At 44.5% G+C, this 17,005-nt stretch overlaps 1 long non-coding RNA gene across 1 annotated transcript in view; it reads right to left on the bottom strand.

Moving 5' to 3' along the window:
- LOC125101024 (uncharacterized) overlaps positions 1–17,005 on the bottom strand; it is a 45,015-nt gene that overhangs the window by 8,058 nt on the left and 19,952 nt on the right. The gene's annotated exons all lie outside the window — the stretch shown is intronic.

Below are 17,005 nucleotides of genomic sequence, written 5' to 3'. Positions count from 1 at the left end.
CACATTGTCTGTGTTTGTTGATTAATTGATCTGTGTCCTCATCCCTGAGTACTCAGCACCGTGCAAGATACCTGGAGAGAGATGTGATCACACGAGCCGAAGTATGAACTAGGGCCCCTGCCCGCAGTGATAATACCAAGAATAGCAAGGATAATGGCAGGGTCTACAGACAGGGCATTTCCCTTCTTGTTGTTTAGGGTGGCACTTCCCAAGGTAAATTCTCCAGAATGTAAATAGATAGTCCACTGGGATGGAATCTGTCACCACACCATTTGAGAAGACACTGGGTTTAAGCAATGTTAAATAATGGGGCGCTGGGTGGCTTAGTCGTTGGGTGTCTGCTTTCAGCTCGTGACGATTCCAGGGTCCTGGGAGCAAGCCCTGCATTAGGCTCCCTGCTCATCGGAAAGCCTGCTTCTCCCTCTCCCTCTGCCGCTCCCCCTGCTTATGTTCCCTCTCTCGCTGTCTCTCTCTCTCTGTCAAATAAATAAATAAAATCTTAAAAAAAAAAAGCAATGTTAAATAAATGTTTTGCTGTGGGATAGATCGGGGCTTTTACCATTCATGGTGAATCTCTCAGAAAGAGCGCATTCCTCAAACTTGTGTAATACAGAGCAAATCTGAGCTGGGTATTTGTGGAACCCCCTTTGAGAAACACTGACTCCCTTTCTGCTGGGGTGGTATCAGACAAAGAGGTATAGGAAGAGGTCTGCCTCTCAGCTCTGGCTCCGTTGCTACTTCTAGGTTCTATGGAACCTAGAAAAGTCTCTTTTCTTCTCTGTACTTTAGTTTTCCATTAAAAAAAAAAAAAAAAGTCTGAATGCCGTGGAAGTTTCTTCGTATTCTAGCAGTCTTGACAGCAGTTTCTAACATTTTTTTTAAAGATTTTATTTATTTGGGGCGACTGGGTGGCTCAGTAGGTTAAAGCCTCTGCCTTCTGCTCAGGTCATGATCTCAGGGTCCTGGGATTGAGCCCCGCATTGGGCTCTCTGCTCGGCGGGGGGCCTGCTTACCCCTCTCTCTCTGCCTGCCTCTCTGTGTACTTGTGATCTCTGTCAAATAAAAATTTTTTTAAAAGATTTTATTTATTTATCTGAAGAAAGAGAATAGCAGGGAGAGCGGCAGAGTCAGAGGGAGAAGCAGACTCCCCTCTGAGCAGGGAGCCTTACATGGGGCTGAATCCCAGGCCCCTGAGATCATGACCAAGCCAAAGGCAGATGCTTAACCGACTGAGCCGCCTGGTGCCCCAGTTTCTCACATTTCATACCTCTCTGACAAAGAGGATGAGTGCTGGTCACAGGAATGAGGTGGGAAAAGCCCACGGCAAGCTGATGAAGCTGCCTGATTACATGTACCAGCAACCATCACTGGATCAGAGAGGTTTTCCAATTCCCACAAGGTCCCCCAGCACTTGAGTTCTAGATTTGCAACACATGGTACGAAGAGAAAACCTCAAATGATGCGAGTGGCCTAATTACTTAACACGGCTAAAGTGCACAGAGATCACCAGATAAAGACGAGGAATAGCCAGGCTCATTTTGTATGAGTAGCACTGCCCGATGTGTTTTCTGCAAGCCTCCAGGGTGACGGGGACCCCTCAACCAAGAAAAGCAGGAAATGTTGGGGCATGCCTGCCACTCTTCTGCAAAAGACCCTCCAGGGGCACCTGGGTGGCTCAGTGGGTTAAAGCCTCTGCCTTCAGCTCAGGTCATGATCTCAGGGTCCTGGGATCAAGCCCTGCATTGGGCTCTCTGCTCAGCAGGGAGCCTGCTTCCCCCTCTCTCTCTGCCTACTTGTGATCTCTGTCTGTCAAATAAATAAATAAAATATTTATTTATTTATTTGAGAGAGAGACAGTGAGAGAGAGCATGAACGAGGAGAAGGTCAGAGGGAGAAGCAGACTCCCCATGGAGCTGGGAGCCCGATGTGGGACTCGATCCTGGAACCCCGGGATCATGACCTGAGCCGAAGACAGCCGTCCAACCAACTGAGCCACCCAGGCGTCCCTAAATAAATAAAATCTTAAAAAAAAAAAAAAAAAAAGACCCTCCTGCGACTCTGTATCACAACAGGAATGAACTCCAGACCTGTCACCTTAGCCCGCAAGACCCCATGTGCTCCCGACTCCATCCACCTCTGACTCCCTATCTCTGCTCCTGTTCCCTGCCCTTGCCCTGTGCCAACTTCTCAATCACACAGAGTTCTTCCCAGTCTGAGGGCTCTAGGGCCCAGTTCCCACAGCCCAGAACACATGGCCCCCAGCACACACACACACACACACACACACACACACACACACACACACAAAGGCCACACATAATCTTCCCGTCCTTCTAGCCTCAGCTTACGTTGACCCCCTTCTCAGAGAGACCTCCCTTGATTGCCTTGGCTGAAGTATTCCGTGTTCTCCATACCACAGATCACAATCTCTGACTTTATGGGCTTATCTTCTTTTGCCCTTTTCTCCAATAATGTATAAACTCCGTGGGCCTAGAGCTTGTGGCTATTTTGTTCACCCTTCATTCCCAGTCCCAAGTAGAGTGCTTCACACAGTAGGCACTTAATATTTGGTTGAATGAATGCTGTGTGGCCTCTGGCAAGTGAATTCCCCTCTCTGGGCCTCTGTCTCCCCACGTGTAAAAAGCGGTGTTTGAATGAGGTGCTGCTGAGTGCCTAGGCAGCTCGGACTGTGGCTCTGTGACTAATACCTGGGCTCCGGGCCCAGGAGAGAGCCTGGTATGTTCTGTTGCCACAGCACTGCACACAGTGCGCTGATTTAATCAGGTGGCAGACACCCTGTAATTTTGTGTTTTGCTGTCCCTCCTCCCCTGTCCCTGGGCTGGGAACCATGCTATAAGATTTCCAGCATGATCCCTGCACAGCCACCTGGGAGAGGATGTTCAGTCTGGAAGTTCAAAGGCCAAGAAGACTTGTCACTGTCCCCATAGGAAAGACTGGACTCTTTGGGCGTGTTCAACAAATCCTGTAATCTCTGGTTAGAAAGGACCCTCCGGGACGCTTGGCCAGGCCATCTGCCTTAAACATAACTGCCCTCTAACCCTTGCTCAGTAGTGAGCATGGTCACCTGAATTCCCCTTGAAGTGCTTGGAAAGAGGGGACTCACTGACTTTCAGGGCCACTCGTCTGACCAGTGAAGATTTAGGAAGCCCTTTCAGCAGCGTGATGGAACACGAGGCAGTGGAGTGTAGAGGCAAACAGTCTGGGCTCTAACTGGCCTGGGCAGAATCCCAGCTCTGGAACTACTTGCTGTGTGAGCTTGGGCAAGTCATGAACCGTCTCTGTGCCTCCATTCGTCTTTTGCAAAATAGGGAGAACCCTTGTTGGGCTGTTGGGAAAACTATAAGCATTAATACTCAGTGCAAACGCAATAAAGGTCTATTTCTGTTAACTGCTACCTAGAAGTGTTCTCCTTGTTATTATCGTTTTTCGATCTCCTTCGACTCTGTTCTTGGGGCTGGTGGATTTGTTTGCAAAAAGAGACAGTGGGGGCCAGCCCAAAGATACCGGGCTGGGAATCCAGAGTGGTGGGCTCGCTTGGGACTATGAGAATTGACTTTACCATTCCAGGCTTCAGGACTTCACCTGAAGAAAGGAAAGAGAACAATCCCTGTCCTGCTTCCTGTCATAAAACTGATGTAGATCAAATGAGAAATAAACAAGAAGCTTTGGAAAGTGCAAAAATGGTCCATGGATGTGAGAGATTTGTCTTATTTTGTTGGAGAGTCCTGTCCTCTTTTAGCCAGGCCCATTAGCTCCCACACAGCAAAATAGCTAAACTCAACCTATTTGGCAAACAATGTGTGTTTGATACTTGCTGTGAATTTGAAGCTAATCCCTCCAGAATCTTCTTTCATTAATGCACTGGAGCAAACAAATTTGAGAAGGATTTATTTATAAGCATTTGGTACATTCCTACAGGACACAGGGCTTGGTTTGACTGATTTCTGACATCTTTGTTTATTGTCATAATTATTTCTTACCTTTCTCTTGTTTGGGAATCTGATTGGAAGGATCTAGGTTGGGTGTACTCACTTTGTAAATGTAGGCAGGACACAGGAGCTCTGCATAATTTCAGGAAGCCTGGGGTGACTTCTGGTCAACACCTGTCATGTCATGTGGGGCTACAGCGGGAAGAGGCCCCCAGAATGTGTCTTACTGTACAAATCAGAGACAGAGGCTCAGAAAGGGGAAGGCACTCACCCGAAGTCACACAGCTTGTTTACGGCAGAGGCTTGACCAGGTAACCAGGTCTCCTGACTCCAAACTGTAACACTTAAAACCTGAACAGTACTGGGGTTAAATTTAACTCAGTTTTTTAAAGTGATAAAATGGTGTGGCAGAGTTCTATTTCATGAGGGAGTCAGTGTCTAAGGCCAGTGTTAAGGCAAAATTAAGCCCTTCTGAAGGGAACACGCTGAGGCCAGCAGGGTCTCTCAGCCGGTGTTTCTGCAAGCACTGTAACAGCCTGCTGCTTCTTCAGAAGGTCCACATTGGATGCCTGCTGCCACGCAGGGGGCAGGCTGTGAGAGAAAGAATGTATCTCTACAAAAGGAGGCTATGTGGTGTGGTGAAAGGCACAAGTGCGAACCAAGACTGCTAAGGGAATGGTAGCTTTTGCTACTGCAACACACACACACACACAGGGTTCCTGGGACCCAGCATGTGAGTTAAGTCAGGAGAATTTCGGAGCTTCTGAGGGGCAGGGCTGAGGGTAAGAGGTTGGAGGAGGGCTGGAAAAAGCTGACACGATGGAGAACCTCTCATTCAAGAAGGGAGGGCTGTGGTGGGAACCAGCGGAGGAGAAGGAGATAAAAACAGCTGGAGGACATCAAAGAGAGGCTTTGGAGGTAGCCTGGTTTTTGAGGAGAAAGCTAGTTGCCTAGGTTGACCTGCTGCACTATTGCACAATGAGTAACTATCTTTTAACAAGTAAACACCCCAAAATGTGGAGGGATGGAGTAGGAGGAGGTTAATCCACAAAGTAGATAGAGTGTGTTTAATGAGATTAGATCTGATATGCTTCAGAACAGTTTGTTAGTTGTTTATGTATAAAAAGGAAGATTCCAGGCTGCTCAGTGTCAAAAAGGTTTGTTCTTTTGAGGACTTGGAACATTTTTCTTAGGGCTGTATTAAAATGATACATTTGTTCACCTCACACCCCTTTGGAAGGCTATTATCAAATAAGAAAGGAAGGATGGATGGACAAGTGTTGGTGAGGATGTGGAAAAATTGGAGCCCTGGTGCCCTGCTGGTGGGAATGCAAAATGGTGTGATTGCTATGGAAACCAGTATGTAGCTTTCTCAAAAAATTAAAAACAGATGGGATGCTTGGGTGGCTCAGTCGGTTAAGTGTCTGCCTTTGGCTCAGGTCATGATCACAGAGTCCTGGGATAGGGTTCCCTCCTCAGTGGGGAACCTGTTTCTCCCTCTGCCTGCCCCTCCCCCCACTAGTTTTTTTTTTTTCCTCTCTCTCTCTCCCTGACAAGTAAATAAATAAAATCTTTAAAAACAAAACTAAGGGGCGCCTGGGTGGCTCAGTGGGTTAAAGCCTCTGCCTTCGGCCCAGGTCATGATCCCAGAGTCCTGGGATCAAGCCCCGCATTGGGCTGTCTGCTCTGCAGGGAGCCTGCTTCCCCTTCTCTCTCTGCCTGCCTCTCTGCCTACTCGTGATCTCTGTCAAATAAATAAATAAAATCTTAAAAAAAATAAAAATAAAAACAAAACTAAAAATGGAGTTCCTATATGACCTAGAAATCCCACGTCTGGGTATTTATCCAAAGGAATTGAAAGCAGGGACTCGAAGAGATATTTGTACACCCATGTCCGTAGCAGCCATATTCAAAATGGCCACGAGGTGGAAACAATCCATGTGTCTAGCAATGGATGAATGGACACACAAATGTGTTTACCTATAAAAAGAATATTATTCAGCCTAAGAAAGTAAGGAAATTCTGCCACATAGGTGAACCTTGAGGATCCTCTACTGAATGTAAGCCAGTCACAAAACAACAGATAGGTATGATTCCACTTATATGAGGTATTTAACACAGTCAAATTCAGGGGCGCCTGGCTGGCTCAGTAAGTGGAGCATGAGACTCTTGACTCCATGTTGGGCACAGAACTTACACTAGAAAAAAAAAAAAAAAACAAAACCAGAAAAAATAATAGAGCAGTCAAATTCATAGAAATAGAAAGTAGAATGGTGGGTTCCAGGGACTGGGGAAACGGGGAGGAGGAGCTGTTTCATGGATATAGGGTTTCATATTTGCAAGATGGGAAAGCTCTGGAGATCTGTTTTACAACAACATAAATATACATAACACTACTGAAACACACACTTTAAAATGGTAAATTTTATGTCAGACGTCTTTATTACAACAAATAAACAAGAAACCAATACATTTGCCTGTAGACCTCCCTTTACTCCCTGAAAAACTGCTGGTTATAAAACAGCCTGTTCAGTATGATCCTATTTTTGTCAAATGTCCCTTTTCATTCTAATACATATTCATTATTATCATTCAAATGTACACCAAATGATTAACAATGGCTACTTCTGAGTACTGATTTTGTTCTTTTTACCATCTGTATTTTCTAACTTTTTTTAAAAAAATATTTTTATTGGGGCACCTGGGTGGCTCAGTGGGTTAAGCCTCTGCCTTCGGCTCAGGTCATGATCTCAGGGTCCTGGGATGGAGCCCTGCATCGGGCGCTCTGCTCAGCAAGGAGCCTGCCTCCTCCTCCTGTCTCTCTCTGCCTGCCTCTCTGCCTACTTGTGATCTGTCAAAAAAAAAAAATAAATTTTTTAAAAAATTATTTATTTATTTATTTATTTGAGAGAGAGACAGAATGAGAGAGAGAGAGACCATGAGATGGGGAAGGGTCAGAGAGAGAAGCAGACTCTCCGCGGAGCTGGGAGCCCGACATGGGACTCTATCTCAGAACTCCAGGATCATGACCTGAGCCGAAGGCAGTGACTCAACCAACTGAGCCACCCAGGCGCCCCTTTTCTAACTTTTTTTAGGGAAGCACTTTGTTCCTTACTGAAACAACAGCAAAAACTTTATCCCATTCTGGCCCTTGTCTTTATGTCCACAAAATTTTCATAAGCCAAACTCACATTCCTGAGGTTTTATTGTGTATATAATTAGAAATCACTGCTAATAATTTTAAGAAAACAATAGCAATAGTAATATTTCCTATGTAGGGCAAACTTATTCTGTGTTCAACACTTGGGCTTCTCACGAATTATCTCAGACAATCACCCTTCAAAGTAGGTACCACTATAAACCCATTCTGCAGAGGAGGAAACAGAGGTTAAGTAGCTGGTACAAATTCATTTACAAACGTCAAGGCTGTGTTGAAACTCACAGCAGTCTGATCCCAAAGCCTGTGTTTCTGATAGCCTGGCTATTCTGCTAGACACACATGATGTACTCACCTGTCACCCTGTGCATGGGTCCCTTCAGCAGCCATGAACATACAATTTATGTGTTACTTACAATGTTCAGTCAGCTCTCCCACCACTCTCCTGGTGGTCGTAGGATGTTTGTTTCTCAGACAAGGCAAAGGTCAACCTCTCTCCAGAAATCCCAAGCCACATTACATTCCAGATAGGTCCACAAACAGCAAATAAATGAGTCAATCCTAGGGACTCTGAGTGGTTTGGGATTGTGGGACTGTATCCTGGACACTCGGCTTATTCGTGTAGATATTAACTCCACTACCCACTACAACGAGGCAGGACACACACCCACCTCCCAGGACCAACTTCAACCTGAGGGGAAGGCAATGGGCAGACAGGAAAGAAAGGCTGTCAAAGATGGTAACTATAATAATATGATTTCAAAAGAATGATTATGATTATGTAATTAACACTTTATATTCAAACATTTTCATCTCTAAGGATCTCTGAGAGTCAGGTTGTTTAAATATATATCACATACATTGTTGGAGACAAAATTTATAGTTTTGTTTTTTATTCATTTTAATTTTTTTTAGACAGAGTGTGTGGGAGGGGAGGGGAAAAGGAGAGGGAGAGTCTTTTTTTTTTTTTTTAAGATTTTATTTATTTATTTAACAGAGAGAAAGATCACAAGTAGGCAGAGAGACAGACAAAGAGAGGCGGGGAAGCAGGCTTCCTGTTAAGCAGAGAGCCCAATGCGGGACTTGATTTAAGGACCCTGAGATCATGACCTGAGCTGAAGGCAGAAGCTTAACCCACTGAGCCACCCAGGTACCCCGGGGAGAGAAAGCATCTTAAACCAGCTCCACCCTGACATGGGCTTAATCTCACTACCCTGAGATCATGACCTGAGCCAAAATCAACAGTCAGATGTTTAACTGACTGAGCCATCCAGGCACCCCAAAGTCTATAGTTTTAGAGTTTTAGAAGATAAATAAAATTCCTTTGCATTGTAATTAGGAGAATTCCCTGTGGGATGAATATGACACCACTAGACACATAAATAGATCTAAACTCAGGAGAGTTGAACTTAAGGCTGGAAAGGATCTTGACAAGCAGTTTATTTTATTTTATTTTATTTTTTTTATTTTTTATTTTTTTAAAGATTTTATTTTATTTATTTGACAGAGAGAGATCACAAGTAGACGGAGAGGCAGGCAGAGAGAGAGAGAGAGAGGGAAGCAGGCTTCTTGCTGAGCAGAGAGCCCGATGTGGGACTCGATCCCAGGACCCTGAGATCATGACCTGAGCCGAAGGCAGCGGCTTAACCCACTGAGCCACCCAGGCGCCCAACAAGCAGTTTATTTTAAAAAGACAAATAAATATGTAATAAACATAAAATCAACTTCAGATTCCTGCTCATGATGGAAATTAATCAATCACAGCACTCTTTCTCACTAAGCCTAGACTTAATCTCAGAATCTTTCTCAACATAGCACTCTCAGCAGCTACCACCACCTAATCAGAGTCAAATCCTATTTGCCCTCCTGGAAATTGGTCCATTCCCATCCCTCCCATGTGACAGAGAGGGGACTGGAGTTCAGAGAGGTAAATTAACTTGCTCAAAGTTATACCACTGGTAATATAAAGCTGAGGTTTCCAAATTCTTTTTTTTTTTTTTTTTTAATATTTATTTCTTTCACACACAGAGATGTACAAGCAGGGGAAGTGGCAGGGAGAAGGGGAAGCAGGCTCCCACAGAGCAGGAAGCCTGACGTGGGGCTAATCCCAGGACTCTGGGATCATGACCTGAGTCAAAGGCAGATGCTTAACCAACTGAGCCACTCAGGTGCCCCTGTTTCCAAACTTTTGCTTTTTTCTTAATCTCCACCCTTGCTTTTTTGCTCTGTTCAGAATATACTTGGTAGATCATATGTTTTGCACTAGATTCCTCTTTTCTGGCTGAGCTGTTTAGAACGCCCCTACCAGTGATTTGCCAAGGTAGGCAACCTATCCCTTTAAATCTTTGTGTGTTGGGTGTTTTCAAGTTGAAAATGGAGACAGTTGTCTGGATTCATATCCTTGCCTCTCTTACTGGAAAGCTGGGTGCTCTATTGAGAAATGTGAGCTATTGCTGAAATTTCTATGACTGTAGGCAAAGGGTCAGATATTTTGAGAGCACCTTCTCTAGGTGCAAGGTGTTTTTGCTCCAGACTACAAAAATGAAGTAAGACATTGGCCGGCTACAGTGATCTGGCCATGGTGAGGTTACTTGGAAGGAGATGGCATTTGAGTAAGACTTTGGAGATCAAATGGACTAAATCGTTCTTCGACTATAAAAGTAATATATGGTCATTTCACAATTATTTGAAAAGACAGACTATTGAGAGGTAAAATCGCTCCTAGTTCCTTTAGCCATAAGGTATGTCAACATTTTGTTTTATTTTTCTCTTCTAGTATCTTTTTACTCCACACATAGATATTTGGGGTTTTCCCCCTCCTTTCTTATGGTTGTTAATCTATGTGTGTCATTTCATATTTTGATTTTTATAAAGTGTTGTTGTTGTTGTTGTTGTTGTTTTAGTGGAGCATGGAGTCCAATATGGAGCTTGAACCCACAACCCTGAGATTAAGACGTGAGCTGAGATCATGAGTCAGATGCTTAACTGACTGAGCCACCCTGGTACTCCTTGATTTTAAACTTTTAACATACTATGAGAGTGCTCCGTAACCCATTAATTCTAAGAATAACCAATGTTAATTCTAAGAATAACCAAACGTGTACATACCTATGTTCACCAAAAGAAGCAGCACTTTTCAAAACAGACCCAAACCGGAAACAACCTGAATATCCATCAATAGCATAGATATAGAAATTGTGCTATACTTCCCAAATCGAAAAGTATACAGTGTTGAAAATAAACAATAGCTACACCTAGCAACACGGATGCATCTCACAGATATAACGCTGAGCAAAAGAAGCCAGGCACAAAAAAGAACATACCTTACAATCTGGTGATATAAAGTGCAAAACCAGGCAAAAGTAACCATGATGTGGTTAAGACATCAGATGTCAGATGATAAGATGTCAGAGCAACCCAATGTGACGAGCCCTGGGTGTTACACGCAACTAATACATAATTGGACACTGCATCTGAAACTAATGCTGTACTATAAGTTGCCTAATTGAATATAAATTAAAAACAGATGTCAGGACACTGTTTACATTTGGGGGCATGGCTCGTGACTGGAAGGGACCGTGGGGGTAGGTATCTGACTGTAGGTAAGACCATATAAACACTTGGTGAAATGTATCAAGCTGTACATTTCTGGCTATGTGCTTTTCTACATATGTTCTACAAGTCAATTAAAACATCAATTAATTAGAGCAAGCCCAGGTAAATACATCCATCAGGTAAAGAAGGCCAAGGATATCACTTCAGGCAGCGTAAACAGCACAAAGTTGCAAGAATGTAAGATTGCAAGAAGCAGTCCAGCTTGCTTGCAACATTTGGATTACAACATTTTGCCATAAACAGAAGACCCTAAAGCTTAGGGCTTAAAAACAATGACATTTATTTGCTCAGAATTCTTTACGTTGACAGTATGGGCTGGGCTTAGCCAGACAGTGCTGTCTCCTCTAAGGTCACTCAAACGACGGTAGTCAGCTAGACTGGGGCTAGCTAGCTCAAGACAGCCTGTGATGTTTACCCTTTTTGCCTGCTCCAGGAAAATTCATCTGGGCCCTTTCTAAATTTGTTTTCTTTGGTAGCTGGCAGGATGCCTCCCTCTTATCGGTAGAGGGAGCTGGGGAGACATTTAAGTAAGAAAGCCTTTTGCCTCCTGGTTTTCATGTGCCATCTCACCAGCCTCCTGGGGTGTGTGTGGGTCCCCATGCCTAGCTCCTGCAATGTGTGGCTTCTCCAGCATCAGGCTCTGGCAGAGCACAGGGGCCAGCAGCATCTGGCAGCCAACAGCTTCCCTAGGAATCTCTCTTCAGTGATTTGTAGCAAAGTCTCTGGAGAGACATTTCCCTATGAATGGCTTTCCTGGAACATGAGAGGACACAATTCCAGCAACTTCCAGGGGATCGCCTGGCATGGTACCACGGGGACCTCTCTGCCATTTAGAGGCCACAGCCACATCCTCTGTGATAAGAGCTGGATCTCAGCCGTGGGGGTGGCAGGGGAAGCTCTTCTTCGGGTGTTCTACGTACCCCTAGAGATACTAGCTGCCCCTTATTTGCTGTTCTTGAATTCTTTAGAATTCTCTTTACTTCTTGTTAGTCAGTCCCTTGTTACTTCAACCTCCTTTACAATGAACAATTCTTTAAACTTTTCCTGTTTGACGTACTACATGGTTTCTCTCTCCTGGTTGGACCCACGCCTCACTTATCTGTCTGGCTATTGACTGTGCCTTTTTCTCCAAATGTCTCCAGCAGGATAGTCTTGATTTATTATTTTTTTTTTAAACATGGCAGCTGTGTCCCAAAAGGTGAATGCTGAAAATGTAAGGCCTCTTGAGGCCAAGGCTCATATGTCCCATAACATCAGGTTAACTGATATCTATTAGTCAAAATAAGCCATAGAGAAAGCCCAGATTTAAAAGGAGGAAAAATAAATCCTATCTCTTGATTAGAAAAATGGCAAAGTCACATTGCAAATGGGCATGGGCACAGGAATGGTGGGACTGTTGCAGCCATCATTGCAATCAGTCTACCACAGTCCAACAGCATCAGAGACAGCAGAACACTCTTTGAAAGTCTATTCCTTGACTCTGCTCTAGAACTGCTAAATCCAAACATCTGGGGTAGGATTTGGGAGTCTAAAATTTTAACACGCCTCCTCTCCTCCCACTCCAGCCCAGGTGATTCATACCCATAATAAAACTTGAGAACCATTAACCTATGCTCACGCAGTATCTGTTCTCATTCACCACTTTTGAAGATGCTGTTCCATTGCCTTCTGGCTTTTATTATTTCTGGTGAGAACCTGTCAGTTTCATTATTGCTGCCTTCAAGATTTCCCCTTATCTTTGGTTTTCAGCAGTTATACCATAATAGGCCCTAGTTTAGTTTTCTCTTTTTTGATTCTGTGTGTGGTTTAAAGTGATTCTTAAATCTGTGGCTTGATGTCTTTCATCAGGTTTGGAAAATTACTATCATAAAATGTTGCCTCCAGTATCACTTCATTTCTCTGAGTCTCTCTTCCCTTCTCTTCTCCCTTCCCTCCTTTTCCTTTTTTTCTATCCCTGTACCTGATTTGTTCCCACTCTCCCTTAGGACTTCAATTATACATAATTAGACATTTTCACCATGTTCCATATGACTCTCTTCTTTATTATATGTGCTGTAGTCTGGGTACTTTCTACTGACCTATCTTTCAGTTCACTAATTTGATCTTCAGCTATGCTTAAGATACTGTACTGTTATATCCATCTAGTGACTTCTTAATTTCAGTTGTTGTATTTCAGGCTTAGAATTTTCACTTGATCAAATTTTATTTGACTCTTCCTTGGTAGATTCCAGTTCTCTGATGAAATTCTCCATCCTGTCAGTTAATTTCTTGATTACATAAATCACATTTTAAAGTTCACATCTTTAAAAAAAAACAGTCCATATCTTATAAAGCCAGTATCTGGATCTTCTGTGGACCTATTTCTATTGTCTATTTTTTCTTCTGGTTTTTGGCCATGTGGTTTGCCTACTAAGATTTTTTTTTAAATTTTTTTTATTGAATGCTAGATATTATATGTGAAAAAAAATTATAGGAAAATTTTACCTTCCTTCAGAGAAATTTTTACTTTTTGGCAAGCAAGAGTTTTAGAAGTCCTGTCAGGGACTGAATTGATTCTATGCTTGTCTCCAGTTTTGTGGGGTTGGTCTATTTCTGATTTGTCTCTTATCCTAGGGTAGAATCCTTCAGGGGTTCCATTTGAAAGCTTGGGTGTTTACTAGGGATACTCCTACTTGGTGGACACTGAAATCCACTTTTTATATCTTAGTTTTACAATGCCTTCAGATGTTCAGCTTCTGCTTAGCTTCTTAGTCATCTCTTGAGAAACAGCGTATGCCTTGAAGGGCAAAGTGGCCCCTGAATATGGACTATACCTCTCTGCATTTCTCTCTTTGGAATCTTGAACCCTCAGGTCCTTGTTGCTTTGGTAGCTCTCTAATGCTAATATACACACACACATGCACACACACACATGCACACACACACACACACAAACACACACACTTATTTTGTTCAGCTCATTTAACAATTCTCAGTGTAAGGGCTGGTCTTCAATAAGCTATTGGAAATACAGAATTATTCGTAATTATTGGAATTACAGAATTATTGGAAATATGGAACCCTTGCTCATCTAACATTTATGTTATATTTTTAAAGGGGAAGAAACCATGCTTTACTCCACTCTGTACTGCCACAATAGAACCTATGTCTTCAGATCCTCCCTTTCCCCACCTTTGCCCACAGCACCCCTAAAATTTCTCCTACTCTAGGGTTAAGGCATTATTTCCCAACTTTCCCTATCGCAGTACATGATAACATTTGGATACCACCTAGGCTATGTTAATGAGGCTATTAGAGGCCTGCAGGTGACTGTCTCATCAGATTTGGGGGCTTTGGCTGCCCTAGGCTCCACCTGGCCACTCGAGACCTGAGGGCTCTATATTTCAGCATACTTATAACCTGTCTGGGGCCCTCTGCACTAAGAAGTTGACAGCCCCACATAAGAGCCAACACTGCAGTGCCCAAAAGTGACACATTAACCCACTGTTGGTAAATCAGTCCTGGATCAGTTACTCAGTCTTCTGGTAGGAGTCCAGAGGCCAGAGCCCAGAACATGGAGATTGGGAAGAAAATCAGATGTCAGCTCCAGTCCCGGCTCTGCTCAGTCATGTGACTTCGGGCAAGCCATTACCCTTCTCTGGGCCTTACTCCTCCATCTGGAGCAGAAAAGAATTGGACTAAAGACCTACCTGGTCCCTTTTGGCTCTGACATTCTACGAGTCAGGTATTCTGTGAATTCCCCATCACTCAGCAGTATTCTTTTCCTGGTAACCTGGTTCCTGCCTCTGGTTCAGATAAGTGTAGCAAACAGTAGACTCTCTCCGACTGTGCAGGTGCTTGCAGCTCTCCCAGCACGTTACTGGCTGGTCTCTGAAATTAACCCCTGCCTGGTCCTGACAGAGGGCAGAGCCACACCTGTCCCCGGCCCCCATCAACAGAACTCCCCTGAGCCCTGTGCATGTTCAGCTTCCTCCCGCCCTCCCGATCAGCCTCTGGGAGAGAAACACTCTAGTTTCCTGGACCTTCTCTTCTTCCCACAGCTCCCAGGGCTTGGGAGAATCAGATGGAAAAGGCAGAGAAGACTTCAGCGGCAGGAGCATAACAGCCTGCCAGCAAGAGGAAGGAGGGGTGCTGGGGGAATGGGGGGAGGCTGGAGGTAGATTCCGGAAAAAACTGGGCTATGACTCTCTGGAGTTGGCCTGGTCTGCAGGGAGGAGACACCAAGGGCCTTGAAGCAGAAGAAGGTCATGGACACAGTTACTAAGTGCTTGGGCTCCATGGAAGTGGGGGCAGAGAGAGAGAAAGAAAAAGAGAGATGGGGGGCTGTCTGAGAATGCAGGCCAGAGACCATGACATGGCAGTAGGGCCAGTGAAGGGGAGGAACTGAGGAGGTCAGCTGGCAGACTGGGTGACTCCTGATCTGTGGTTCAACCACAAATCTGACTGTGCCGCGTCATTACATGTTACATGTCAGTTATGTGTTACATGTTACATGCCAGTTACATGTTACATGCTACACTGCCATGAGTCACAGGCACGATCTGCTCTGTCAGTATGGGGAACAAGACCTTAAGGAAGAGTAGAGAAAAGAGTCTCAGGCTTAGAGACAGACACATTAAAATCCCTTCAATAGCCCTTTATGACGTTTTCTTAAGGAAATGTTTTCTCATTTGGCCCTCCCAACACTTGTCTGTTTTGCAAATGAGAAATGTAAGGTAGGGGCACAATTAGAACCTTAAATTCAGGTCTCCTGACTCTTGGCCCCATGCTTGTCCACAAAAATGGCTTCCCTGAACTGACTGGCAGGCAGAGGTGGTGGGAAATTTGCCCTTGCCCAGCTGCTTCCCACTGCCTCCCCTGCACTCCACAGCCCCAAGCCTGCTGCCAAAGGTCAGCATTCTTCCAGCACCTTCACACCCTGCTCAGGCTTTGCTCTTTATCATATGAAGAGGTGGGTGGAGCCAAATGAAGGTTCTTGACATTCAGACATAAACAGGTGAACCGCCCCCTTTTTTTTTTTAAATGAAGGAATCTTACGGATCACTAACCTGAACTCAAATAAAAAAGAACCTTCTCAGGCTGAGGCAGAGGTGGCTATTTGGTTGGCTGGTTGTCCTGACTGCCCCCACCATCTGGCACCATCTCCGTGACACTATCAGAATCCCCAGGGTTCCACGGCCCCCAGTTTGTGAACCATGGACTGGAGGCCTCCTACTTCAGCATCCTAGAGTGAGGGATTCTCCACCTGGATCCACAAATAGAATTCTCCAAACTTGGAAGGAAAACTTTCCATCTTTATTTCACTGACCTCTAACTCAAGTTAAATACTTGGTTCCATTATAAATGTCAGCAGTGACCGCACTGATAGAGACCGTTCCTGAGACTCTGTCACTAAGAGAAATCAGATATTTTTGTATCACATTATAGTTGTCATAGATCTTTCAAAACATCATTTATGCTCATTACTCGAAAATGACAGTAGTTATTATATCAGCTGCCAAATCTCATTTTAAAGTTATTAATAAAGAAGTACATATTATTATGTATACAATTAAAAATTTTCTTGATGCCTATATATGCTCTTTTGTGCATTTAAAAATGGTCTGGAAAGGGGTCCTTCCGGCTTCACAGACTGCCAGAGGAGTCCGGGGCATCAGTAGGTTACGAGCCCCTGTTCTAGGACTTCTCTTCCAGAATGGAGGGGGTTGAGAGCTGTTGCTGCCAAAAGAGGGCATGTAGGACCCAGGGTCCCTGGAGGCCCCAGGCTCCAACGTGCACACTCTGAGCCCGAGGAAAATGAGACAGGAAAGTGGGGCAGGAGCAAAGGGACTCCGAGAAGTGGAGCAGAAGCCAACAGGCCAGGATGGCAGGGCTCACTCTAGTGGGACAGAACTGAATTCCTCAGCCCTGACCCCAGCCAGACTTCCGGGGGAGCCAGGACTCATGGGTTCGAATCCTTTTTCTCATTTCCCTGCCCAGTCTCAATTGTCTTCTCTGAGCTAATATAGCAGAAGCAACAGTGGCCTCAAGGTGAAGAGAGACCTGTTTCCAGATGGGACCCATGGGATCCTTCCTTGCCTTGCTGAGTGACTTTGGGCAAGTCACCTCCCTCGCCCAGGCAGTTTTTGGGGCAGTGTATTTGCCTTCCTAAGTACGGTTACAAGCCCTTGCCATGCCCACAGTAGACATTGCTGACAGATCTCAGCACACGATCATTCCATGGTCACAGGAAGCTTCAGAAGCCGTCTCAACACTCTACCAGTTGATTGGAATTAGCAAATGA

Source organism: Lutra lutra, chromosome 5, assembly GCF_902655055.1.
Source record: "Lutra lutra chromosome 5, mLutLut1.2, whole genome shotgun sequence".
Classification (NCBI taxonomy): domain Eukaryota; kingdom Metazoa; phylum Chordata; class Mammalia; order Carnivora; family Mustelidae; genus Lutra; species Lutra lutra.
Note: the sequence above shows the minus strand (reverse complement) of the source record. Positions and strands in the feature narration are given on the sequence as shown.